The sequence below is a fragment of the Onychomys torridus genome, chromosome 14 (assembly GCF_903995425.1).
Source record: "Onychomys torridus chromosome 14, mOncTor1.1, whole genome shotgun sequence".
Taxonomy (NCBI): Eukaryota; Metazoa; Chordata; class Mammalia; order Rodentia; family Cricetidae; genus Onychomys; species Onychomys torridus.
This window is the reverse complement of record NC_050456.1, coordinates 26,354,859-26,382,531: the sequence shown is the minus strand read 5'-3', so window position 1 is coordinate 26,382,531 and position 27,673 is coordinate 26,354,859. Positions and strand designations below refer to the sequence as shown.

The 27,673-nt window shown below is 37.8% G+C and overlaps 1 protein-coding gene and 1 non-coding gene across 7 annotated transcripts in view; one reads left to right on the top strand and one right to left on the bottom strand.

Annotated features, from left to right (window-relative positions):
- Mipol1 (mirror-image polydactyly 1) overlaps positions 1-27,673 on the bottom strand; it is a 310,896-nt gene that overhangs the window by 61,749 nt on the left and 221,474 nt on the right. The gene's annotated exons all lie outside the window — the stretch shown is intronic.
- Positions 19,038-19,110, top strand: Trnak-cuu. Its single transcript has one exon. It is a non-coding gene; the product is annotated as a tRNA-Lys (tRNA).

Here is a 27,673-nt window from a genome sequence, read left to right as displayed (position 1 = left end):
TGTTTTTCATTTACACCACATTTTGATGCTACTTTTCTGATGGCCTCTCTTTTCTCCATGGTGCAATATTCAATTCCCAAGGAGAACATCTCACTTACTGCCCTATAACACGCACTTAACTCTTTAGTTTAGGCTTCATTTATCTTTCGGTAATGGCTTAATAAATAGTGTGATCTATATAAGCTGTTTAATTGGATAAATTGTTAGTTATTATTATGTGGCGCAATGCTATTCATTAAGTGATGCTGTGTACAGTGCATGAAAAGCCACGTGGTACAACAAAACCCACTAAAAGAGTTTATTAAGAGGAGGAACAGAGGGGATGTGCTTGGGCCTGTGGAAATGGTCGTGCAGGGAGGGGGAGGAAGAAGAGTGGGGAGGAGTCTGTGACCTGCTTTTTATGAATTCCCCCACCCCCACATGCACATATGGGCTTACATAGCTACACCATACATGAGCATATATTATGTGATCATGCTGCGTGCAAACTATATGATCATGCAGTGCACGGATTATATAGGATGTAAAGCCCTGGAATGACTAAACATCTTGCTTGACTACTGGGGAGTGGCCGGGAATTCCAACATAAATAGTTTGGGTTTACAATTAGTTAGAAGTAAGGTAATGTAGACTAGTAGCTCCTTTGTTTAAATCTTTGTGTGAGTGCTTGCAGGGTATGTATGTATGTATGTATGTATGTATGTATGTATGTATGTATGTATGACATGGGTGTATATAAAGCATGTGTTCATTTTTATGGATGCCATGGTATGCGTGTGGAGGTCAGAGGACAACTTCAAATGACTGTCCTTACTTCCCCCTTGTTTGAGACAGGGTCCCTTTGTCATTCACCACTGTGAAAGACAGCTGGTCTTTGCTTCTCTGCTTCTCAGACTGCCAAAGATGTACTGGGGTGCTACTGCATTTCTTTGTGTAGGCTCTGGGAATTCGAACTCAGGTCCTTGAGCACACACAGCAAGTACTTCACCCACTAAAGCACCTCCTTGTGCAACAAGCACTTCTTGACTTGGACTGATTTGGTCCCCCAAATGTCTTCTTGCAGTGTCCAAAGACATTTTTAATTGTCAAAACCATAACCATGGAACAATCATTTAGTGGGAAAAAGGCCAGAGATGCTGCTAAACAGTAAAGTACAGCTCCTGATAGCAGTTATCCATCTATTACTGAAGAATGCTGAGTGTAATGTAGAAGAAATGATGTTGGCTTGTACTGTACAGAAGATAAAGGTTAAGTTTTAGTCTTGAGTCTACAGTGTAACCCTGAGAAAATACTTTTCTTTCTGAATATTAACAAAACAATGAGAAAAATCTTGAGTTCAAAGGACCTTGAAGGGTAAAAATTCTTAGCACAAGCCCTGGCCAAGAAAACACATTCTTATCTGTGAAATTTTTATATGATTTCTATCTAGTTGACTTTGTAAAACATATTATGCAATACTAAGATATTTTGTAAACATTCTGTTGAAAACAATTTCTTGTTGTTACAGGTTTTTCATGAATTGGGAGAAGTAAACCAGTTTCCTCAACTTTTATTCAGCTACCGATAACATTCTTAAATAATTCTTTAAAAAAAAGAGGCAGGCTTATCTTGTTTTACAGAGTAAATAAAACCAAAGCAAAGTATGAAAAACAAAGTGTGTGCTGACTTGTTGAGGGAGAGGGTTTGCCTTTACTTTCTGGTTAATTGCATTAATTAATTTTCCAAGGTCCTTTCAAGAAAACAATAGCTTATTTTACTTATTTTTTGAGGAAATTAGCTTGTACTTCAATAGGCTTTAATTCTGAATAACATACAGAGGGAAGAAAATCTATCCCGCATGGTTAAACTTGTAGACCAAGAGATTTCATGAGTAAATAAGGCCACCTGGTGACGTCACTGTTGCTTCCTCTTTGTCACAGCTGGTTTAATTTAAAGAAACAAAATTATCTCAGAGAGTATATTTTTTTGTTGCAGTGTAAGACAATAATTTCTGCTACCCAAAACAACCAAATGGTACAGAATAACTCAATATCACTGAACACCAGAATATACATAATACTCACAGAAACACTTAGCAACAAGACACACATTATTTTCCAGTGTTCCTAGAACATACACCATGATAGACAATATCCTGGGCCACAAAACAAATTTCAGAAATTCAGAAGATTTAAAGCCAGATATAGTTTATTTTCTAACAAAAATGGAATGAAACCAGACATTAGTAACAGAAAGTTAATGTTACTCTAGGTTATATTTATTATTTAATTTTTTCCTTTATTTTTATTCTTTGTGTATGTGTTTTTGCCTACATACATGCAGAGCCTGTGGAGGCCAGAAGGAGACATTCATCCCCTGGAACTGGAGTTACAGGTGGTTGTGAGCTTCCATGTAGGTGCTAGGAACTGAACTGGAGTTCTCTGGAAGAACACCCAGTGCTCTTTACCATTGCACTATATTTCCAGCCCTATCACTCTAGATTTTATAAGCTAACAGGAAAGTCACCAACTACCTGGAAACTAAACAATATATGTCTAAATAATCTCTGAATGGAACAGAAATTTCCAAGAGAAATTAAACAACACACAGAAGTTACTGGTAACAAGAGTTCAGCACACGGAAATCCATGGCACAAAGCTCAATCAGTGCCGAGAGCAAAAGTTACTGCGTTCAAGCACACACTAGGAGATGTGTGATGTAGTAACTCAGCCTCCTAAACTCCCTCCTCAAGAACCTTACACTAAACCAGTACAACAAAAGTTACTGCGTTCAAGCACACACTAGGAGACATGTGATGTACTAACTCAGCCTCCTAAACTCCCTCCTCAAGAACCTTACACTAAACCAGTACAACAAATGCAAAGCCACAGGGAGGGAAGTAACAGGAGCACAAAAAGCAGGCAGAAGATACCTATCACCAATGCAAGGAGATGTGAAAAGTTTACTAAGAGCAAGGACACACACCACACATAAAAGTGGCAACTTTGAAGAAGTAGGGTATTTCTCAAAAAATATTTGGCTTTTTTTCCATTCAATTACTTCATTTGAGAACAATAAGATCTCCTATGTCTGGAAATACCAAATATCTAATGCAGTGTTTTTAATTGCAGTTATCACATTATTTAAACTATAGTCAAAATTCATTAATCCAGATTATCCATCTGAAACTTCACATCCTTTATAACCATCACTCTATCCTTTGCTAAGTTCAGATTTTAAGATTCCACATGTAAATAACAGTATACTGTATTACCTTTTTTTGTATCTAGCTTATTTCATGTACTGTAATGTCCTCTACATTCATTCATGTTGTCATCAATAAGTTAAGCCATTTTACAAAACAGAATATTCTATTGCACATGTGTAGCATATTTTCTTTATTTATCTGCCCACTGACAGGCAGTTATTTCTATCTTTTTCTAGTTTATTCTTATTTTAGTTACCTCCATGTTGTTTTCTACAGTGGCTATACATTACAATCCCACCCACCAACAGGTTCTGAGAGCTGGCTCTTCTTCACATCCTCACCAGTGGTTGAGATCTTTACTCTTTCTGGAAATTAATAGCCATTCAAGACATCACTTACCAACACAGTGTTGCCATTTATAGAATAACTTTAGCAACACCAGATCATTCATTCTTCGCAAGCTTAGGTGAAATATTTGCCAAGATACATTGTGGTATGGGCCATAAAACATATCTTAGCAAAATTAAAAGAACAGAGGTCATAAGATATGCTCCTAAGCCATTATGAGATTAAACTTATAATTAATATACAAACAGGGCTAGAAAATATTTGGAAGTTAAGACAACAAAACTCTAAATGCATATGGGCCAAAGGGGAAAAAACTGGAACGAAGTAGAAAATGAAAACATAATTTACCAAATTTCATGGGACACAGAAAAGTAATGATGTATATAAAAAGTTTAAAAGAAAGGATGCTAATGAGCTAAATGAGGCACAGTTAGCCTAATGAGAAGAGATTGTTGAAATGTGGCTAGAGATAAGCTATGTAAGGAATTTGGTCTTTGGGTTAGAAAAATTACATCCTCACTGAAATATTTTGAAGGGAGGCTACTGAGATTTGCTTTAAGATTCTGCTTTGGTTATGGGGTCTTCTATAGGGCTAGCCATGTTTCAACTACTTATTGGACAACATGTTTCTCTAACAGGTAAGCATTAGCTTGCTTGTTCTTCTGAATAGGACAGCTTTGGAATCTCAGCTGAATGAGATGGGAACATGCTAGAGTCCAAATCTACAACATAGAATAAAGTTTAGGAACTCATTTTTAGTTATCTGAACCAGAATATCTATGAATGTTTTTGTTGTTACATATCAGGATTCAGATTTACTAACTTCTCCAGGTATTACAGTTTGGCCTAAGAGAGGATTTCTTTAGGATCCAGTTAGGAAGTCTTAGCTCCATGGTTGTTGCCTTCATATCCATTTCGTTTCAAGGGGCTGCAATCTGCTCTGTGCCCAGTGCGTTATTGAATTTGCTAAACATTAAGACACTTTCCAAGCCTTATCTATCCTACCTATCTGAAGCCAATTCTTTCTAGAAATGCATTCTTTCCCCGCTTTGCAATTCAATTCATGCTGGTTTCTGTTTACTTTCCCAAAGCTTCTCAGGCTCCTTGAGAGTGCTTCTCCTCCTCCACTTAGCCTTTGACTGTTGGCGCCTTCTCTTCTTCCCCATCTCTCTCCTATCAGCTCATTCTCACTCTTCCAGTTAGTCATCTGTAACATGGCAAATTCCTCTCTGGTAAAGATGGCTGCATCGAGCACCAGATCTGCACAAATACCTTGAAGACACTGCCAACTGACTATTATGTAAATAATTACCACATGATGTCTGGGTGTGAACTCATGACCTCATTTTATATCCTTCTCAGAAGAGCTTTTTCTTCCTGTCATTTTCTACAGCACAGCCAAATTTCGTCCTTCAAACTCCAAACCAATGTGTCATCTTTAATATGTATCTCTCAAGTTACAATCTAATCAATTATGCTGATTTTCACTTAAATCCCTCCTTCACCTTTCAGTTTCTTTCCCTTTATCGCTGCTACCTTTATATAGAATGTCTGTATAATTTTTGTAAGAGGATTAACACGATGGTTTTATTTTATTCCTTTCCTTGAGTGAGTTTTCTAAAGCAAAGAGAGTAGTGTATACCTCTTGGATTACTCCTCAGCTCAGTTCTCATCATGCAACTATTTATCCATAAAACTTCAGTCAGGATGAGTATCTTTCAGTTTCCTTAGAACCATGAGCCCATTCTGCTTACACATTTCCCCCCATCTCACCTTGTATATGAGTTTCCTCAAGAAATATAACTTAAGGGCTAGAGAGATAGCTCAGCAGTTAAAAAGTGCTTACTGTTTCATGAGGGATCCCATGTTTGGATCCTAGCACCCACATCAAGGGACCGGCTAGGTGACTTTCTTATGTGATTTCAAACTGAATAGATAGTATGTATCAGGCGAAAAAAAAAAAACCTCCAAAAACAAATGCCCCCCTCTTTTTAAATTTTTTTTTTATTTTCCAGAGCTGAGGACCGAACCCAGGGCCTTGTGCTTGCTAGGCAAACATTCTACCATTGAGCTAAATCCCCAACCCCATCCCCCCCCCAACTCTTTTTTTAATATTAGGTATTAATCTACTACCAAAAAGTGTTTTTCAGTCAATATCGGTAGAATAAGTGAACTAATTCCTGATTCTCACCCCAGATCACACAGTTCTTAATTTTTGTGTCTTAATGGTTGACGAGAATCTTTGTGAAGTGTCTAACCCCTGTATATTTATTTTATACTCAGTAAACAATGTGGATTACAGGTTGGTTGCTCGTGAGCACTAGGAGTAACCCAGGGCCTAAGATTAAAAAAAAAAATTAAATGAAATCAAGAAAATGAAGCATTGAAAACCTTTTATGAGTTGGTTTGCCCTGGAAGACTGAGTGGGCCCATTGGTGCAGGATATTTGCTGGACTTGAGCAGGTTCCCGCAGTGCCAAGAACAAACAAGTCCTACTGAAGCCCGCCTGTGGCTCCGTGTATATTTGCTTGTTGTGAAATAATTTTTGAAGGGGTTAGTAACTGGATATTTATTGAACAACTACACACACAGAAGTATAATGAATAATAGCAACCAAAACAGATGAAAATCTAATCTCAATCTCCTAGGTTTATTTTTATTTAGGGGATGCTAGGAACTGAACCCAGAGCCTCCATAATGGGAAATACGAACTCCATCATTGAGGTACACCCACATTCTTTATCTTACAGAAGTTTCACTCACCATTTTATCTGGTACTTGACAGAATGCTTACTAAATACCTGAAAATCAGTTCAACCCTATTTCCTAAGGGCTGTATTCCACCTGACTCATTCTGGATTTTCTTGTGTGTGGATGGCCATCCACCAGAGATGTGGCATGCATGATAGACCCCACAGAGGAGGAAGAAGGGAGGCTGAGACATGATTCTCCTCGGGGGGGGGGGGGGGGGGGACCTCCATTTTTCTCCCATTTTCCTTTATTTCTCTGATTTTATAATATTTTCACAGAAGTTTATATAATCCGCAAAATATTAACTAGTGAGACAGAAAGCTAGTCTCTTTCAACAGATCAGAGAAGGAAAGAAACAATCTTTAATTTTTTTTTTTTTTTTTAAATATAAATTTACCTGTGGTGATTACAAAGAAGCGACTAGTTGTCATACCCGGATGGTCTCTAATTTTAGTAAATGACACACGCAAAGCCTATGTCCCTTACTGAAAAGAAAATTAACTTCTTTTTTGTTGTATTTTCAATGTATTCTTCTGTATAACTCTGGAAACTGAGACCTGACAAGGTGAGCCTGAGCTTCTTGCAGACTGACTTATCTCCATGTTTTAGGGATTATAAAGATAAAACTGAGGCTATTGTTTCTTTTAGAGCTGAGGCACCAGGCAAAGCAATTCAGTGAGGTTTCTTCAAAGGGAAACACTTGCATATCACCAGTCTGATAACACTAAAACATGACTTACAACACACTTATAAATATCAGAATTCCTTTAAAAAAATTTAGCTATTAATCGGGATGAATGCTATTTACTTTTGTTTGGCTCTCCAGGGAATACTGTTTACTTTGCTTTAAAATGTATGTGAGTCATTTGGTTATATGCCTTTTTTAATTAGCTTGAAGGAAGCAATCACTGGAGAGAAAGCGGAAATCAATTCTGATCCGATATTGATAGCTACTGTGCTGTAAACTGTGTGTCCTTTCTAATTAAATGTAAACATGTTCGGTTCTAAAGTCCAGCAGCAATGACAACAGTCACTAGGAAGGATTGCTTAAGCGCTGCTCAGCTGATTTGCCTGCCCTTTCTTTCTTTCAGAGCTGTGCTTGTGCAATCAGTGGTGGGGTGAATGCTCGTCCTAACTGACATTTTTTTTAGGTTGTCTTCAGAGAAAAGGTTTGACAAGAATGCAGAGCACCCTGTAATACTTAAAGTTACTTATTAACTCCGTCCTTCTGATAGCTAATCAATGGCATTGCAGAGAGTCAAATTCGGTGCACTAAACTGCCCCCTTGCCTAAAGCCAAGTCTTGGTAAATATTTAATGGCTGTAAAGGTGTTTTGCTAGTTATCAAACTGATATGTTAAAGGACTCTTAAAAGCAACTTTATCTTTCCTTCCCTTCCATAAATAATTTGTTCAGCAATATAGGGTGTGGGTGTAAAAGCATTTTTAGTATCTGGTTCAGAAAAGGACCCCATGAGAATGAACATAAAATGATGTTCATTTAAATTACAGACAACCCTATCACACAAACAGAAGAGGGAAAAAGCACCAACTTCTCTTTTGGTAGAATGCCAACTCAAGGGAGGAAAGAGTCAGGCCCTTTCACTTTCCCGAGCACCACCGCAGCTTGCTGCAAACCTGCTGCACAGCTGTCCTCATAAGGAAATGGTATATGAGTGCTGTGCCTATAGAAGTGCAACACACTCTGCAAAGCTGGGAGACTCTAGATTTGTGGGGTTTTTTATTCAATATGGCAAAGGTTGAGTTTTACATCTTTATATTTTCAATTATCCTCCAAATTTTGTGCCCCCTTATTTTAATGACTCTGGTTGGTTAAGCAGAAAAAAAAAACAAAAACAAAAAACAAAACAAAATAAAAAAACCACCAAAAATTTCATTTTTTAAATAAGAAGAAATTTTTATCAATTTAAATGTTTTTAGACTACTTGACAACTAACTAGATTTTTTTCTAGAAATGTGGCTGATTTCTTTAAACTTATACTCATTTCAGACATAGATTTTTAAAGGATGTTTAATACAACTACCAAATACTGACCTGAATTTTAATAGTCTAACTGTAGAAAGTCCAAGAATTATCTTCCTAAGTATTAAATAAGAACTGGTAACTCAAAGCATTATATTGAATTAATGACCTTTCAAAATATACCCCACATCAAAGGGTTAAAAATGGGGCTGGAGATATGGCTCAGCACTTGCTGTTCTTGCAAAGGACGTGAGTTCGATTCCCAGTACCCACGTGGTGGTCTGCAATGATCCATAACTACAGTTACAGAGGATCTGATACCCTTTTCTGGCCTCCACCAGCACCAGGAAAACTTGTGGTGCCCAGACATAAGCAGGCAAAACACCCACACATATAAAATAAAAAAAATGAAAAACTTCAAAAGGCTTATCACTGAAAAGAAAAAAAAAATGTATTAGAATAAACTGGTTACATTTTAGGATGAAAAAAATAGTACAAATGTGCTGGATTTGAGGTGGCAACATGAAACTGAACAATCCTGACTGGCCTGCTTACTTTACTTCCTCTCAGGTGGATGAGAGGAAGGCATCGACCTGCATATGGACAGTGTATGGAAGAGAAATGGCCTCATCATCAGCGATGCCTACAGTGAAGTTTAGAGATGTCATCAAAAGTTCACGTGCCGTGATTTCTCCCTAAGATTCCACCAAAGGATCATTTAACAGTATTGTATACGTCAATAAAATAAAGAATTATGCACCGGTCTTCAAAGGAATTTCATTTTTGTACATTGCTGACCTGAAAATGTCAGTTTGGAAAAAAGGAATATGGGTATAAATACTTCACATCTCCTATTTCTGGTTTGTGTCTCTTCAAGACATATCTACAGTGATTTTTATCTTGGATGTTGTAACATATAAATGTGTTTTTACTTCTCCAATGTTGCACAGTGATGAAGTGCCAACAAGAACTAAAGCAGGCCAGCAGGTACACGTCTAGGGCTTCAATATAAAATAGCCATGGAGCCAGCTGGAATAAGTTCAAAATATGATCAGGTTGCACAGGCAACCAATTAACCATGTAAATGGAAAAATATGAACCGAGTATCCTGCCAGTGAAAGAGATGAACACCTTTACAGGAAATTAAAAGTGTTTTTTCCAGGCTATGAGTCACAGTTGTTCATATGTGCAAAGACAAAGAAAAACTGTATTAAGGATATTTTATCAGCAAGATGAGTTCTGAAACTGGAAAACACGGCATGATGCTATAGGTGATTTGGCTCTAAGCCCTCTTTAGTATGTTTTCTCTCAGGAACTGGCTTCAGAAATTGCATAAAACAAGCACAGAAATCTATAGGTATACACAGGAGGAGTACCTAACCCAGACTCAGTGGGAGATTACAGAGGACTTCAATGAAGACATGATGTCTTGGCTGAGGGTGAAAAAGTAAGAATTCATCAAATGAGGAAAAATGGGGTATTCAAACTAGAGCAGGGCATGCCAATTGTCATAGAGGTGTGAGAAATCTATTGCTAACAACTTTTAACTTTCACGGCCTTCCAAATTTGGTTATTTCTAAGGCACTTTAAATCAGTGGTTCTCAACCTATGGGTCTCAACCCCTTTGGGGGCTGCATATCAGATGTTTACATTACAATTCACAGCATTGGCAAATTACAGTTATGAAGAAGCAACAACATAACTTTATGATTAGAGGTCACCACAACATGAGGGACTGTATTAAAGGGTCGCAGCTTTAGGAAGGTTGAGAACCACTGCACTAGATACTTACAATAGAAACAGAAATGCTGTCATATATCTGACACCAGGAAAAATCTCATCTCAGAGTTGCTGGTAAGTCTTTGGTTGAAGACACGGCATTCTCACGCACTCAGGGAGTACCTGCAGTATACTTTCTAAACTAGTTAGTGCTAGATACTGAGCTAGGTGCTATAGTTAAGGATAGCATGTAATAGATGAACGTGGATATTCTTGCAGAACTTAAGAATAAAGCTCACCCAGCTTTAGGAAAGACCCAGCTGGCAGATGCAGGTCCAGAACAAGAGGCCCTGTCTGCCCACCGGTGTTCTGTTCTATACAAGGCTTCAAGACACAAATTCTTTGAGTTTAACAACTAATGTATTATTTCAAATTTTATACTTTCATGGTGAGTCTTCTTTTTTAAAAATTATGCATTGTCTGGGATAAATAGTATATCAACAAAATAAATTCTTTAATTTATAAATATATTTTAAAAGTATTAGTTGTAATTTTCAAAAAGTATTAAAATTTCTGGAAGATTTATCTGCTAAAAATCTTTAAGTATCATTGTTTTTCAAAAGATTTTTATTGTCCTCTGAGAGATGAGCCCAAGGTTTTTGGTATTAAGAGAAGGCATGAGCCGAGTGGTGGTGGTGCACACCTTTAATCCCAGAGGCAGAGGCGGGCAGATCTCTGTGAGTTCGAGGCCAACCTGGGCTACAGAGTGAGTTCCAGGAAAGGTGCAAAGCTACACAGAGAGACCCTGTCTCAAACAACAACAACAACAACAACAACAACAACAACAAAAACCAAAGCAAACAAACAAAAAAACAAAGGAAAAGATAAGGCATGAAACCACAACATATTTGTTGTCCTTTAATATCTCTACCTGTTTTGGTAATTATTTGATATAAGAAATTATATTCAGGAGTGAAAAACATAACTACTATAAATCTCTGCAAAACAACGAACGAATCTAAAAGACAAATTTAATTTAAATGTAACAGGGAATTTAATGTGATTTGAGGCAGATCGTTTTACCTTACAATATCTTACTGTAGAAAAAGAGATGAGGTCATTTCAATAAGGAAAACGTAATTTCCTTCATGTGAAAGATCCAGTCATAATGTGCTTGTTTCCTTTTGCAGAGGCCCTACCATCTCTTTGTACTGAGCTTAGCCACAACCTAGTGTGAGGTGCTCCAAGACTAAATTTGTTTTTCATCTGGAGAAATTATGGGCAGATACAATCCAGTAACACTAATTTAGGTTGGGAAATGTATATATAATCTTGCAGTAACACTAATTTAGGTTGGGAAATGTATATATAATCTTGCTTACTATTAAAGAAAATGTCTGTTATTTGAAAAATAGATTGAATATGGAAATAATATAACAGGAATTGAGTATGGTTGTGTAAAGAGCTAAAAACTGGTAAACATCTTACTTATTTTATTTACTTTGTCTTTTTAAAAGGTATGAGTTCAGAAATAAACTACAAATATTAACATATAGAAGATTCGGAGTTTCCTCTACATGTTTTGTTTGTTTGTTTGTTTGTTTGTTTGTTTTTTTGAGACAGGGTTTCTCTGTGTAGCTTTGCGCCTTTCCTGGAACTCACTTGGTAGACCAGGCTGGCCTCGAACTCACAGAGATCCGCCTGGCTGTGCCTCCCAAGTGCTGGGATTAAAGGCGTGCGCCACCACCACCCGGCACTTCTACATGTTCTTTATGAGGCAAAAATTCTTTAAAATGTCATCTGCTTTTTTAGTTTTGTAGTTTATTAAAATACATTGAGTAACAGAATATGGAATGAATTTATTCTTCTGAAAAAATACAGAGAAATAAAATAAATTCGGTTTGGTAAACACAAATGTACAATTTTGAGGTATTAAGAAATTGCTGACATAATGAAACTGAATTTTAGTGAAGTCATGGAATTTTCATGAAGTATCACCAACTTTCTAGAAATTCATGAATTATAATGTTTCATTGTACTATAGTTAAGGGATGATCATATGGCGGCACAGGTGAAGGAAAAGATTCCTGCTTGAAGAAACTTAGAAGTCACTTACATTATCAATGAAATGCAAGATGACCAGTAGATGTTACTGAGAGGGGAAAAGTAATATGAAGTTTTGTAATCAAAATCTTTGTTCTTCCATTTAGTATCTATGTGATTTGGGGCAGATTATTTGACTGAAATTTAGATTGTTCAATAGTTGTTTATTTCACATAGTTACGGGGAGAAAATTACATTAGGAATATGAAACAAGCCTGCTAAACCAGAGTGCTGCATGAATGTCAGCAAACACTACCACCACCCTTGCTGTGGTGGACTGCCTAGGAGGCACAATGGTGAGGACTGAAGAGACACCCCAAGGTTAAAAGGAAGGCTGGCCTTTGAGAAGACCAAACGTGGGGGTTATACTGAAGCCTGAAAGAAGGGATCTGGGATCATGGCCATAGTTCAGGTTAGGGGCATGTGGGTCATGAGCAGAGCCAGGCAACAAGCACAAGGGTCTGCTTTCATGGGCAAGCAGACCTTGATTTGGGGGCAGCTGGATGACATGCTGTGAAAATATCTAGACTCACATTGCAGATTCTGATAAATGGCGGTTTGGAAACCTCAGGAGCTGAAGGACAGTATACCTCTGAAACAAGATTTCTCATATCACAAACTTTAAAAAAAAATCTAGGAATCTGGCCAGATAAAAAGATCCAGGAAAAAAAAAGGAGTTATTATAAAATGGGGTAAACAATTAGGTAACATTAAATAGCCAAGATATTTTCAATAATTTAAAGATAACTTGCATATGTAAAGAATATTGCTTTAATTCTAATTCATTTTGCACCACTAACAAAACATGCCATTTTGTCTAAATTTTGTTCTACTTTTCTAGGTATGATTCTAAATCTGTAAGTAGTAAAAGATAACAGTAAACATAATTTTTAATGCCTTTTTGGACATTTATATCCATTATATATAATGTGTATAATAATCTTCAAAAGTGTTCATTAAAAGTGATGAATAATTGGGAGATCTAGAGAAAGCCATCAACTGCTTTTTAATTTTTTTTTTTAACTTTTAAACCATTTAAATTAAAACAATTCAGGCTACTAGTTGCCTAAAAAGAGGCAAGTGCTTATTACTTTCATATATAAGAGACAAAGAATATAGATAACAACATGAGAAAGTCAAATGTCTAAGAAAGCTTTCGGAATGTCTTAAGTACAGAGTTTTAATATTGTATGCATATGCAGGGTGGTGGTGGCACACGCCTGTAATCCCAGCACTCAGGAGGCAGAGGCAGGTGGATCACTGTGAGTTCGAGGCCAGCCTGGTCTACAGAGCTAGTCCAGAGCTACAGAGAAACCCTGTCTCAAAAACAAACAAACAAACAAAAATATTGTATGCACAATTTCATAATAAAGATCATCAGATGGAAATTTTTTCCATTGGTTAATAGAACGTATATGCTAACACTTACTTTCCAACCCATTACAGCCGCTTCTTAATACCACTGCCTGTTTTCTGAGAGGCAAGCCCATAGAAGGCCATTTAGCCTAAAACCTAAGGACTAAGGCTTACAGAAGAAAGAATGAACATCCTGCTACTTGACATTAATCACATTAACTGAGATCACCTAGCAGACGGCTCTGGCATTACTCCTAACTGGAAGACATTGAAACTAAAGCATAGGGCTTTAAAGTTAATGGAATTGCACAACTGAAACACTCTACGTCAACTTGATAATATGCCCCTAAGTTATTGTTCATGGATAGTGCCATTTCTGTTTGGTCAAGAGTTAAAGCGTGGACAGTAATTCCCTATTTTCACAATATTCTTTCTGACAATAAAGATACCAACTATGAGAACAGTTTTTAGCTGGTTAAACCTGATGTACTGGTTTTGTTAATAAAAAAATTCATGACAATTAATGAAGTAGATCTATTAAAGACAGTCTCCAAGGCAGTACAGCTGCCACACCTACAAATGAACTCTTCATGACCTATATTATTCAGAAAGAACTGTAGTAACTTGCACTAAAATCTGTTACTCACAAAAGCTTCAAGTCAAAGCATTACTCAGAAGCTGCCAAGACACTTCAAGTGGAGAATACTTGATACTGCCACCTTTCATGAAGCTTTCACTTGCTACTCATGTTGATTTCAACAACACATGCTTTTCTACAAAATTAAAGTTTACTAAATGCAAATCTAAAATCTTGTTTTAGATAATTATAACTTGGTTTAGTTCCAGATTTCATATTTTGTTATTCAGTTGCAATGAACAGAGAGCTTTCTGAGTGGTCATACTTCTTTTTCTTAATGTCAAGTTCTTTTGTTTGTTTGTTTGCTTGTTTTTTTGAGACAGGGTTTCTCTGTGTAGCCCTGGCTGTCCTGAAACTTGCTTTGTAGACCAGGCTGGCATTGAACTCACAGAGATCTGCCTGCCTCTGAGTGTTGGGATTAAAGGCATACACCGCCATGCCTGGCTTAATCTCATGTTTTTAACAGTGAAGCAGTAAGCAAAGAGAAAAGACAGAAGAACCTCAGGGTTCTGGACAACTTGCTTGAGATGTTTTGACAAATACAAATCAGTGGAACATTTATTTTGTACAGTCTCTTCCTGAAAAACAATCCTGTGTCATAAAAAAGTCATGCTTTGCTTTTAAAGCTCCCTGGGAGGCAATAATTAATTTCTATCATATTTATTTTGTTTTATTCAATTCTATAACTCCCATGAACTATAGTCAAATTAGTTTTTGTGAATATGAATCAGAATCTATTGAGTGAAGTTCACTGTTTAAGAATGACAGAGTAACCCCAAAAGGAGGTTAATTTACTGCTCATAAGTGGAATATTCCAGAATATTCCTTTACACTGTGTGAAAATGTGTCACTGTGCCTGGCTTAATAAAGACATGAATGGCTAATAGCTAGGCAGGAAGAGGTTAGGTTGGACTTCCAGAGACAGAGTTGACCCTGGGAAGAAAGGCAGAGCCACCAGCCAGATATGAAGAGGTGATAGGAGGTGCAAGATGGGAGAAAGATAACACCACATGGCAAAACATAGATTTAAAAAAATATGGGTTAATTTAGGTTGTAAGAGATGGTTGAGACAAATCTAAGCTAAAGGCCAAGCTTTCATAATTAATAAGAATTCTCCGTGTCATTATTTGGGAGCTGGCTGGCAGGACAGAAAAAGACTCATTAAATATGGCACCCAACATGAGGCTCAGATATCCAAACACAGGGCCTGAGAAAGCTAAAAAAAGTTCTGGACAAGGAGCCAGATGTAGACTCCTAGCCCTGCTGTCTCTCAGGTGGGCCAGTGCTCAGCAGCATACAGAGACATGGCTCCTAACCATTGCCTGGGGGCTGGAACCAACTTGTGTTAGTGCAGAAATATATGCTATCTTTAAAAGTTAATGTGTTTTATATCTAGTATCCTCCTATGAGTGAGTACATACCATGTTTGTCTTTTTGAGTCTGGGTTACCTCACTCAGGATGATTTTTTTCTAGATCCATCCATTTGTGTGCAAACCTCAAGATGTCATTGTTTTTCTCCACAGAGTAGTACTCCATTGTGTATATGTACCACATTTTCTTTATCCATTCTTCAGTTGAAGGGCATCTAGGTTGTTTCCAGGTTCTGGATATTACAAACAATACTGATATGAACATAGCTGAGCAAATGCCCTTGTGGTATGATTGAACATTCCTTGGGTATATGCCCAAGAGTGGTATAGCTGGGTCTTGGGGGAGATTGACTCCCAATTTTCTAAGGAAGAGCCATATTGATTTCCAAAGTGGCTGTACAAGCTTGCATTCCCACCAGTAGTGGAGGAGAGTTCCCCTTGCTCCACATCCTCTCCAGCATAAGGAATCTTCAGTGTTTTTGATCTTAGCCATTCTGACAGTTGTAAGGTGGGATCTCAGAGTCATTTTGATTTGCATTTCCTGGATAATTAGGGATGTTGAGCAATTCCTTAAATGTCTTTCATCCATTTGAGCTTCCTCTGTTGAGAATTCTCTGTTTAGTTCTATAGCCCATTTCTTAATTGGACTGTTGGGCATTTTGATGTCTAATTTCTTGATTAGACTAGACTGCTACTCACAACTACAGGGAGGCTACCTAGAAAACAGGACCCTAAGAAAGGCACAGGGATTGCCCAATGACAGAGAAATGGATGAGATCTATATGAACAATCTGGATGTGAGTGGGAGTAATGAAGGGTAAGTTTTGAGGGAAAGAGAGCTTAGGGGAGCAGGAGATCCCAGCTGTATCAAGAACAGAAAGGGAGAACAAGGAATAGCAGACCATGATAAATGAAGACCACATGAGAACAGGAAGAAGCAAAATGTTAGAGAGGTCCCCAGAAATCCACAATGATTCATCCTCTGTAGACTACTGGCAATGGTCGAGAGAAAGCCTGATCTGACCTAGTCTGGTGATCAGATGGCCAAACACCCTAACTGTCGTGCTAGAACTGTCATCCAATAACTGATGGAAGTGGGTCCTCGGCCAGGCCCCAGGTGGAGCTCCAGGAGTCCAACTGGCAGTGTAAATTGTTGAGACCAAGACTGGAAAAAGCACAGGGACAAATAGCCAAACTAATGGAAACACACAAATTATGAATCAAAAGCTGTGGAGTCCACAACTGGATCAGGCCTTCTGGATAAGTGAGATAATTGAATAGCTTGAACTGTTTGGGAGACATCCAGGTAGTGGGACCAGGACCTGTCCTTAGTACATGAACTGGCTGTTTGGAACCTGGGGCTTATGTGGGGACACTTTGCTCAGCCTGGAAGGAGGGGACTGGACTTGCCTGTACTGAATCTACCAGGTTGAGCTTAATCTCCAGGGGAGTCATTGGCCTGGAGGAGATGGGAATGGGGGGGAGGGGTTGGGGGGAAGGCAGGGGCAGAGGCGGGAGGACAACCCATGGCTGATATGTAAAATGAAACACAAATATCTATATAAAAAAATAAAATTTGAAAAAAAAGAGTTAATGTATTTTTAGAAAAAAGGACCAGACACCAACAAAGACAAGTATCCAGGTGATCCAGCCTCTCAGAATGCCTCTGTTGCAGTTTCCTCAAAATTTTGCATTCAGAACAACTGCAAAGCTACTAGCTGAGATGATCCAGCCACACAAACTACTCCAGCTAAGACTTCAGATAAGCTCTACACTTTTCCATCACACAGAGACTAAACAAAAAATAATACAGCCAGCTCTCCTATGACTTGACTAGCATCCCAAATTTCTCAGTGTCCCCTAAAGATTCCATCCCTGTAGATGTAACCGTCTTGTTAAATAAGAAACACAGATCCAATTGCAGAGTTAAAAGCCAAGAAGTCAGAGCAATAGCTGAGAGCTGAAAACCTTACCCTCACTGCTTCTGCTGTCTTTCCTCTCTGCAGGAAAGGTGCGTGTAGCTACTGCACATCACCCCTGGACAACAGAAAGCAGTCTAGAGAAAATGATGCCTACATTCACAAGAGGTGAGATGGGTGGTTTTGGTCATCCAATGGATTATAGATGTTTATCATTTAGAGGCATTGGTTACAAGTTGTTGTTGGCCATGGTCAGAAAAAAGGCTGAACAAAGGAGATTAGTTTCAGGGATCTCTTTCTGAAGGGAAAAGGGGGGTACAGTATAGAAATGATGGGGCAGAAGGATAGATTATTGAGTCTACTTTTGAACAACTACTAGTCTCAAATATTTTACATTGGAATGGATTTGTATATATTCACACAAATTTAAGGTTATTTTTATAATACTGAATATATGTTTCTATTCTTGTTTAAACTATTGTACATATGCAGCCTATTTAAAAATGTAATATAAAGTTTTAGTCCTTGGAAACTATTTACGATAATAAAAAATGACAGGTCAGTAGTTAGTTATCTATAGAAATCAAATTTATAGTCATGTTAGGTATGTTTTCAAGGTCAAACAGATAGATTTTAGATAGATAGATAGATGTTCTTCAAAAACTTCAAAGACCTACAGAATATGGTATTTAAAATGTTTTAAAACATCTAAGGGTTTTCATGACAGTAAGGCATGTCTGATCCTGCTACCACCAACTTACTTTAAAAGAGGATGGCAGGCATAAAAAAAAAACAAAAACAAAAACAAAACAAACAAAAACAAAACAAAACAAAACAAAAAACAACCCTCTATGTGGAGTTCACTTTCATTTGTGGCACAGTTACCCTCTGGGAAAAGAAACTACCCTTGCCTCAACTACTGGCAGTATGCTATTGGTGAAATTATTAAGGCCACTCCACGTAGTTAAAAGGGAGGTTTATTTTGTGGGGTACTTACAAATGAGGGGGTAGGTTACAGGGTCTGGCAAGGGTATAGCACAATCCGGCGTTGTTCTCTGGAGAACTCTGCTCGGTCTACCTCCAGCGTCCAGAGTCCGGGAACCAAGCGAGTGAGTCCTTCCCGATCCTTCGTCTTCCGCTTCCTCCTCCGCCCCGCCTTGTGGGCGTGACCATTACCAAAGCCTCAGTGGGGGTTGGAACTTCCAGGCCAATGCTGGGATGGCTACCCACTACATCTCCCCCTTTTGTCTAAATAAGAAAGTTCTAACCTAATACAAGACTATATACAAAGAGATGGTTATCAAATATTGTCCAGGAGTAATGAGGGATAATGACCTAGATAAATTGGAATTACGATAAGTACAAACAATATCAAGCAAAAAACACATAGTAAAATCCAGGGAAGTCTAGTGCATGGGTAGGTGGCGTGTTACAAAGATCATTCCAAAAGGTGTCCTATCCTAAAGAACCTGAGTCTAATACATAATATATCCTATCTAAGATATTATATATGTATATATACTAAGTTGTAACTATAACTGCTAATCTCCAACTTCATCAAAGACCTGAGAAGGAATATAATAATATCTGAGAAATGGGAGAAGGACGCAAGCAACTTTCGGGAGTCTTTAACTAAAAAAAAAAAAAAAAAAAAAAAAAAAAAAGCCCGGCTAGCTCAGTCGGTAGAGCATGAGACTCTTAATCTCAGGGTCGTGGGTTCGTGCCCCACGTTGGGCGCCAGATATTGGTGAAATTATTAAGGCCACTCCACGTAGTTAAAAGGGAGGTTTATTTTGTGGGGTACTTACAAATCCGGCGTTGTTCTCTGGAGAACTCTGCTCGGTCTACCTCCAGCGTCCAGAGTCCGGGAACCAAGCGAGTGAGTCCTTCCCGATCCTTCGTCTTCCGCTTCCTCCTCCGCCCCGCCTTGTGGGCGTGACCATTACCAAAGCCTCAGTGGGGGTTGGAACTTCCAGGCCAATGCTGGGATGGCTACCCACTACAGTATGCTGTCCAAATTGGACAAGCAGAGCATTAAAGATCACAACTGTCAAACTTTGCCAAGACAAGATATGATATAGCTAGTCCTTCAAAATTGCTGCTTCACAGAAAAGTCTGTCAGATATTGTAGGCCCAGAGGCAGAAGAAGGATGCCCCAATGTTGCAGAAGAACATTGGGGTGACTATGCAGCCAGATTTCTGTCATTTCTTTGTTTTGGAAGTTGATTCCTGTTTGTATCCTTCTTGTATCTTTGATGGGGTTAAAGACTACAGAGTTATAGTTTTATAGTTTTCCTTGTTACCAAATTCAGAAAAGAAACTTACATAAGAGATGTAAAGTTTATGAGGTTAAAAACATGAAAGCTTAAGTTGTTTATCTAAGAAGATGTTATAAGGTCTAAAAAGGTAATTTTTTAGGATGGTAATATAAGTGATAATAGAAAGCGGCTTAGGCATAAAACTCTGAACTCACTAAGGTAGGTTAGATGATATGGTACTTTCTCCAAATTTGCTAAATACAAATCAACTGGACATTGTGAATGTAATTCTTAACTGATAAATATCCTTATTGTTTATAGTTAGAGTTAAAACCTTTCCCTTTTATTTAGACAGAAAAGGGGAAATCTTTACTGAATATTCCTTTACACTGTGTAAAGATACATCATTGTGATGGTTTAATAAAGAGCTGAATGGCCAATAGCTAAGCAGGAAGAGGTTAGGCAGGACTTCTGGGGACAGAGAAGACTCTGGAAAAAGGAAGGAGGAGTTGCCAGCCAGAAACAGAGGGGAGACAGGAGGTGCAAGATGGAAGAGTGGTACATGCCATGTGGCAGAACATAGATTTAAAAATATGGGTTAATTTACGTTATAAGAGCTAATTGAGACAAGCCTAAGCTAAAGGCCAAGCTTTCATAATTAGTAAGAAGTCTCTGTGTCATTATTTGGGAGCTAACTGGCATGAGAGAAAAAGACTTGTTACAGTGGAAGATTTTGAATAAAGTCTTTTCTAAATCAAAAAGACTTTGCCATATTTGAAACTATTATTCATTTTAAAACAAAGCTATTTCCAAATTATCTGATATACACAAAAAAACCCAGAAATATTAGCTTCTAGGGCACTTATAAAAGCATCTAATAGCTGCTTTCCTTCTCACCTATAACTTTTAGTTTATCTCATACACCAACGTGAAAGATAAGGTAAAGAAGTGATGCAGGGGTGGCATACAGGTAAATGAGGAGAAGTAGCTGTTTCCAGGATAAGTATATAGTACATGGTATGTTTATTTATTTATTTATCCATTTTTAGAAATTCTGTTTTTAAAAACATCTCCGTGTATTTTTTTTTTTTTTAAGATTTATTTATTTATTATGTATACAGCATGTATCCCTGCAGGCCAGAAGAGGGCATCAGATCTCATTACAGATGGTTGGGAGCCACCATGTGGTTGCTGGGAATTGAACTCAGGACCTTTAGAAGAGCAGCCAGTGCTCTTAATTGCTGACCCATCTCTCCAGCCCCCACATGGCAGGTTTATTAAGTCATTAAGATTACCCTTGGGAAGAGCTGCCAAAAACTCTATAGAAAATATTCTTTGAATAAATAATCTGTAAATTTCAAAAATTAGAATAATTTGAGTAAAAGAAACACCTTGTATTTCTATATTTGTTACTTAATTAGCTTGTGGATAGTTCTATTAAGTAGCATAGTAGATTCTTATAGGTAATATGCAAGTTTGACAGGGTAAAAAGCTTCTGAAGTTCAGACACTGTCATATATTTATACTAAATCAGATGTCATAAAATGCATTCAAATTACTTAGAGTAGAAAATGTATATATTAAGTATAAGAGAAGTTGAGTTATGGATAATAGAAAAATTAATAGACCTATAAAGATAGGGGAAACATTATGTTGATTATATAAAATAAGATGCTATAAAAAAGAGATACAAAATAAAGAGCAATTTTAGAGAATAAAATAATAATTACTAAGTTAAAAGTTAGAGTACTTGTTTACACAACTATTCATGCTGCACATGGACTTGAAATAAAATTGAAGACATTTTTAAGAGCACACACCAGAACTTAAAGGATTTTAACATATTAAGAAAAGATATTAATCTGTCTAGGAGTTACAACTTTTAGCAATTAGAAAACCAGAAAGAAACATCAAGGGTAAAAGAAGGGAGGGGGGCTTACAAATAATCTTAAGGAATATTGTTCAGGGATGAAAGGAGAGAATTTTCAAGTTGAAATAATCTTTAAAAACAGATCACAATAAATGAAAGAAGTATATTCCCAGACATCTTAAGAGATTTCAGAACACCAAGGTGAAATAAATTTAATATCTTCTATGAGAAAAAGTCTACAAAGGTAAATTGATTTGAATCATTGTAGAATCAGTTCAGTGTAGAATCAGCAGGAAAAGAAGAGTAATATCTTAAAAGTTGTGAAAGGATATAATATTGAAATTAGAGTTATATATTCAGAGGCTCTGGAAGTTACTTAAGGGAGAAAGGAAGGATGAAGACAGAGTCCTAGAAATGGTGACATCAACCCAGAAGAGAGGGAGGAGATGTCAAGGATGACGAATGTACAAGCCCACAGAGAAGGCCAGAGGTTCAGACCATAGCTAGAGCACAGGGTGGGAACGCTGAAATAATAAACAGTGGGATCCCAGCATTTTTTCTCTTTATTTTTATTTTTTCTTTATTATTATGTGTTTTAAATTTTATACATCAGCCATGGGTTCCCCTGTCCTCCCCCCTCCTACCCCCACCCTCCCCCCAGCCCCTCCCCTCCATTACCATGACCTCCAGGATCAAGACACCCCTGGGGATTCATTTAAACCCGGTGGATTCAGTACAGGCAGGTCCTGTCCCCTCCTTCCAGGCTGAGCATGTGTCCCTGTGTAAGCCCAAGGTTTCAAACAGCCAGCTCATGCACTAAGGACAAATCCTGGTCCCACAGACTGGGTGCCTCCCAAACAGTTCAAGCTATTCAATTGTCTCACTTATCCAGAGGGCCTGGGGATCCCAGCATTTTAAGGCAGTATTGTATTAGAGGTGCATGGTTGTACAGAGGCAAAGACAAATATAGGATGATTTCCAGTACTTGATGGAGTGTCAAAAATCTTTTTGTCTTGTTCCAAAGAACATTCTGTTTGGCAAAGGGCTGACAAATTCAATCCAAAGGAAGACTACTGTAATTCTAGAATACTACCTGGTGAGACAGTCTCAATAGCACTGTTCCTTAGATTTCAAACCACAGCAGTGACTTGCATGTGCATTCTCCACAGGTCTGCATTTCATCACTGTTTATACTGAGAAATACAACGTTTTGGAACACAGTCTGGGTGTCTGTATGCCTTTTCAAGTGTTTTGTTAATGGTTTGTAGATTTTCAAAATATTTCTTCCATTTTTATTGGTGAAATCTACTGCACAACTTACAAATAGAGAAACTAATATAAAAATTGAAGAAGCTATTGATTCTTAGAATGTCTTTAACATGACAAAAATTGCAGCAACCTGTCTGATCAAGTACCACACATGGAATGTGTAAACTATTCCATGGGTGACAGAAAGAAGAATGTAATCTTGCCACCATTTCCTCCTTTTTTGGCATAAACTCGAAATTGTTTTTTAAGGTTGTTCTTAAGAATGCGTATGGGGTAAAAACTGACTAAAGAATTTGAAGTTATCCTCAAAAAATAAAAATAAGTATCTCAAGAACTCAAACATAAAGACAAACTGGAATGTGTCTCCACAGAATGTAAATACATTCATTATGTACTCATTTACAAATACTAAGTCCCCATATACAAGCAATAGTAAGTAGAATATTGATTCTGAAATTCCAGATTCCGTTTTCCTTAGTATGATTTGAAGGACTCTAAGAAGGTTGCACGCTTTCCCCCTCTTCACTCTCTTTGTGAACCCACTACAGATTTTAAAAGGTGGCAGCATAACAAAATTACTTTTACTGTAATGATTTCTGAGCTACTAAAAAGGTTAAGGGGTAAAGTGAATGCTGTTAATGCTAATGGTATAGAGTTTGGTCCTTTGTAAGGAAGATTAGCAGGCATGGGAGTTACAGACAACTGAGGCCTAACTGGGGTTTTCTTTCAGGGGCTCTGCTTGAATGTCTGGAGAGAATCACTTTGTTCTGTTTGCTGGCTGTTCTGTTTTCTGCACCATAAGAGAGGAATTCAAAAGTACAGAACCCCAAGAGGATTATTTTATGAAATCAGTCATCAGAAGTTTTAAACTGTGTCAATGGCCTATGTTGGCTATGTCAATGGCCAAGTAGTCATTTGACCTCTTTACTTGAGCTATCAACACCAATCTCTAATTACCATCTGTTGAAAAGATAGGTACCAATATTCTTTAAGTTCTTTGAACAAAATAAAGTCACATTATATCTATTTTATTAGAAAACAGAGAGCTCACTGGAATTAAAGTATTAGAATAAATGAATAAATCATGTTGACTCTAGCTACCGGTGGGAGTAAAATGCAAATCAGTAACACCAACAAATGGTACTGAATCAGATCAGTGTTCCGCCTCTGCTTTCTCTATTTAAGTAAACCATGTTCTTCTTCTCGTAGCTTGTAAGACATATGAATACAGCAGCACAAAGACATATCTGCAAAACTGTTCTGCATTTCAGCACCAGGAGAGCCCATCTGGAAGCTGTGACGAGAAGAGCTAATGGACTGATGGTAAAATGAGGGAATGTGTCTGTCTAGCACCTTTTAAAAGCTAAAACATAATTTTCAGTTACATCAAACTGGGAGAAGCTTCCTTCACTGAGACAGTAGCCACAAACCAGGAGGGAGGGTAGCCAACTATTCATTACACAAATAGCTATTAACATGCATTTTCAGTCAGATACTATATTAGGTTAAGAAATCAAAAGTTCAGTGAAAAGTTCTAATCAAAGATGTTTTCCTGACAGATCTGTGAAGCCATGGCTGAGGTTATTACTTTGCATATAATTACCCAGTTGTTCTATTACAACTATTCCTCGAATAGTAGACTTTTGCATACAAATTTCACTGTCCTTTTGTTGAAAGTATTACCAAACTGATCATATTTGTTGGATTCTCAATTCTGTTCCAATAACATGAATATCTGTCTTCTTACCAACTCCAGTGTCTGTCTTGACTGATGCCTGAGAATACTATATCTTGCAATCTGTAGTCTACTTTCCCTAACTGCTTCCTTTATCAAATGGCTTTAATAATTCTTTGGCAGTCATTTGGATTTTCATATAGAGTTTACCATTAGCCTATATTTCTACAAATAAAGTAGATGTAGATTTTTGCCTGAAGCATGTGGAGCCGGGAGTTCATAGATCAGTTTGTACAGAGTTGCTGTCTTGGTCACACAGAATCTTCCTTTTGTCTATATTTTGTGTTTCTCCATATGGGTCTTTCATAATCACTGCCAGAACCTTTCTGTATTTTTTTCAATGTAGAGTGTTATGTCAGTAAGATGGAATTTTATTTAAATTTTTGTCCTTCTTTTGCTTTGAGACTTAAAAAACTAAATATTACAAACAATGTTGATATGAACATAGCTGAGCAAATGCCCTTGTGGTATGATTGAGCATTCCTTGGGTATATGCCCAAGAGTGCTACAGCTGGGTCTTGGGGAAGATGGATTCCCAATTTTCTAAGGAAGCGCCATATTGATTTGCAAAGTGGCTGTACAAGCTTGCATTCCCACCAGCAGTGGAGGAGAGTTCCCCTTGCTCCACATCCTCTCCAGCATAAGGTGTCTTCTGTGTTTTTGATCTTAGCCATTCTGACAGGTGTAAGGTGGTATCTCAGAGTTGTTTTGATTTGCATTTCCTGGATAATTAGGGATGTTGAGCAATTCCTTAAATGTCTTTCAGCCATTTGAACTTCCTCTGTTGAGAATTCTCTGTTTAGTTCTATAGCCCATTTCTTAATTGGACTGTTGGGCATTTTGATGTCTAATTTCTTGAGTTCTTTATGTATTCTGGATATCAGCCCTCTGTCAGATGTGGGGTTGGTGAAGACCTTTTCCCATTCTGTAGGCTGTCGCTTTGTAATATCCAGAACCTGGAAACAACCTAGATGCCCTTCAAACTGAAGAATAGATAAAGAAAATATGGTACATATATACACAATGGAGTACTACTCACCAGAGAAAAACAATGACATCATGAGGTTTGCAGGCAAATGGATGGATCTAAAAAAAAAAATCATCCTGAGTGAGGTAACCCAGACTCAGAAGGACAAACACGGTATGTACTCACTCACAGGAGGATACTGGATGTAAAACAAAAATGACTAGACTGCTACACAACTCCAGGGAGGCTACCTAGAAAATGGGACCCTAGGAAAGACACATGGATCGCCCAATGACAGAGAAATGGATGAGATCTACATGAACAACATGGATGACAGTGGGAGTAATGAAGGGCAAGGTTCGAGGGAAAGAAAGCTTAGGGGAGCAGGAGATCCCAGCTGGATCAAGAACAGACCATGATAAATGATGACCACATGAGAACAGGAATAGGCAGAATGCTGGAGAGGTCCCCAGAAATCCACAATGATACATCCTCTGTAGACTGCTGGCAATGGTTGAGAGAAAGCCTGATCTGACCTAGTCTGGTGATCATATGGCCAAACACCCTAAATGTCATGCTAGAACTCTCATCTAATAACTGATGGAAGTGGATGCAGAGATCCTCGGCCAGGCCCCAGGTGGAGCTCCAGAAATCCAATTGTCAAGAAAGAGGAGGGACTGTAAGAACGTGAATTGTTGACACCAAATTGGAGAGGCATAGGGACAAATAGCCAAATGAATGGAAGCACATGAATTATGAACCAAAGGCTGTGGAGCCCCCAGCTGGAGCAGGCCCTCTGGATAAGTGAGACAAATGAATAGCTTGAACTGTTTGGGAGGCATCCAGGCTGTGGGACCGGGACCTGTCCTTAGTGCATGGGCTGGCTGTTTGGAACCTTGGGCTTACACAGGGACACTTTGCTCAGCCTGGAAGGAGGGGACAGGACCTGCCTGTACTGAATCCACCAGTTTTAAATGAATCTCCAGGGGAATCTTGGCCCTGGAGGAGGTGGGAATGGAGGGGAGGGAATGGGGGGAACGTGGGAGTGGGGGCGGGAGGGGGGAGGACAGGGGAATCCATGGCTGATGTGTAAAATTAAAACACAAATATAATAAAATTTAAAAAAAAAGAATTCCAAACTGTTAACTGTTGGGATACAACCAGCTAGTGAAAGCTGTGGGCAAAGAAAGTGGCATTTATGCTTAAAAAAGAAAAAGTCAAGTACATCTAAACTGGTGCAGCTCTTAACTATACCCCAACTATCATATATAAAACTTATTTTTCATTAAATAATAAATTGCTACATGATTGTAAAAAAAACCCTAAATATTAAAATTTCATTTTTTTGTCTATTGTTAGCAGGTAAAAATAGAGTTAGCTTTCTTTTTTGATCTGAATTAACTTATTCTAGTAGCATCATTGTCTAATACAATTGTTCTGTTTATGAAAAAAGGTGAATTTCCCTTCCATTTCCTACTCAAGAAATTATAACTTCTCATCAAACAGGGAAGTGGTGAGCTATCTATCAACACTCTTTTCTCATTCTTATAAGAGTTGTTGAGACTTTAACATTAATAATGATAGCTGTGACCTTCCCCCTAGGCATTTTTTTTTTAAGTCAGTTTTACCAAGCAACTAGGCAGGTTTTGAATTTTCTCCTGTGCTTTTTCTGCATTCTCTTTTCACTCTTTACTCTGTTAACAGTCAGAATTTACACTGATTTTCAAATGTTAAAGTACTGCCATGATGCTGTCTCAGTTTTACGTATTGTTGTGTTTGCTTTCCAGTCTGGGTGGAAAGTTCCAGAGCTTATATTCATGAAGGGTATCAGCTTGTAGTTTTTGTTTTTGTTATGCTCTTGAATAGTTTTCAAAATTATTTCACCAACTGAGTTGGCAAAATTCCCTACCCTATTTTCTAAAAACATTACAACTGTTTTTAATTTTCCTTAAGTGGTTGACAAAACTCACTGTAACACACCTGGGACTGGAATTTCTTTGACGAGTATTTTCTGAGTTCAATCTCTGCAGCAAATGGTGCTGCTCAGGGTTTTCCTTTTATAATTATTATTATTTTTAACATACAAACAAATGGATTTCATTGGGAAGCTTTCATATATATATGTACTTTATCCTTAACTGATCTCCAGCTCCACAGCACTCACCTGTCCTAGATCTCCTGCTCTTGCTGCTAGCTTTCTC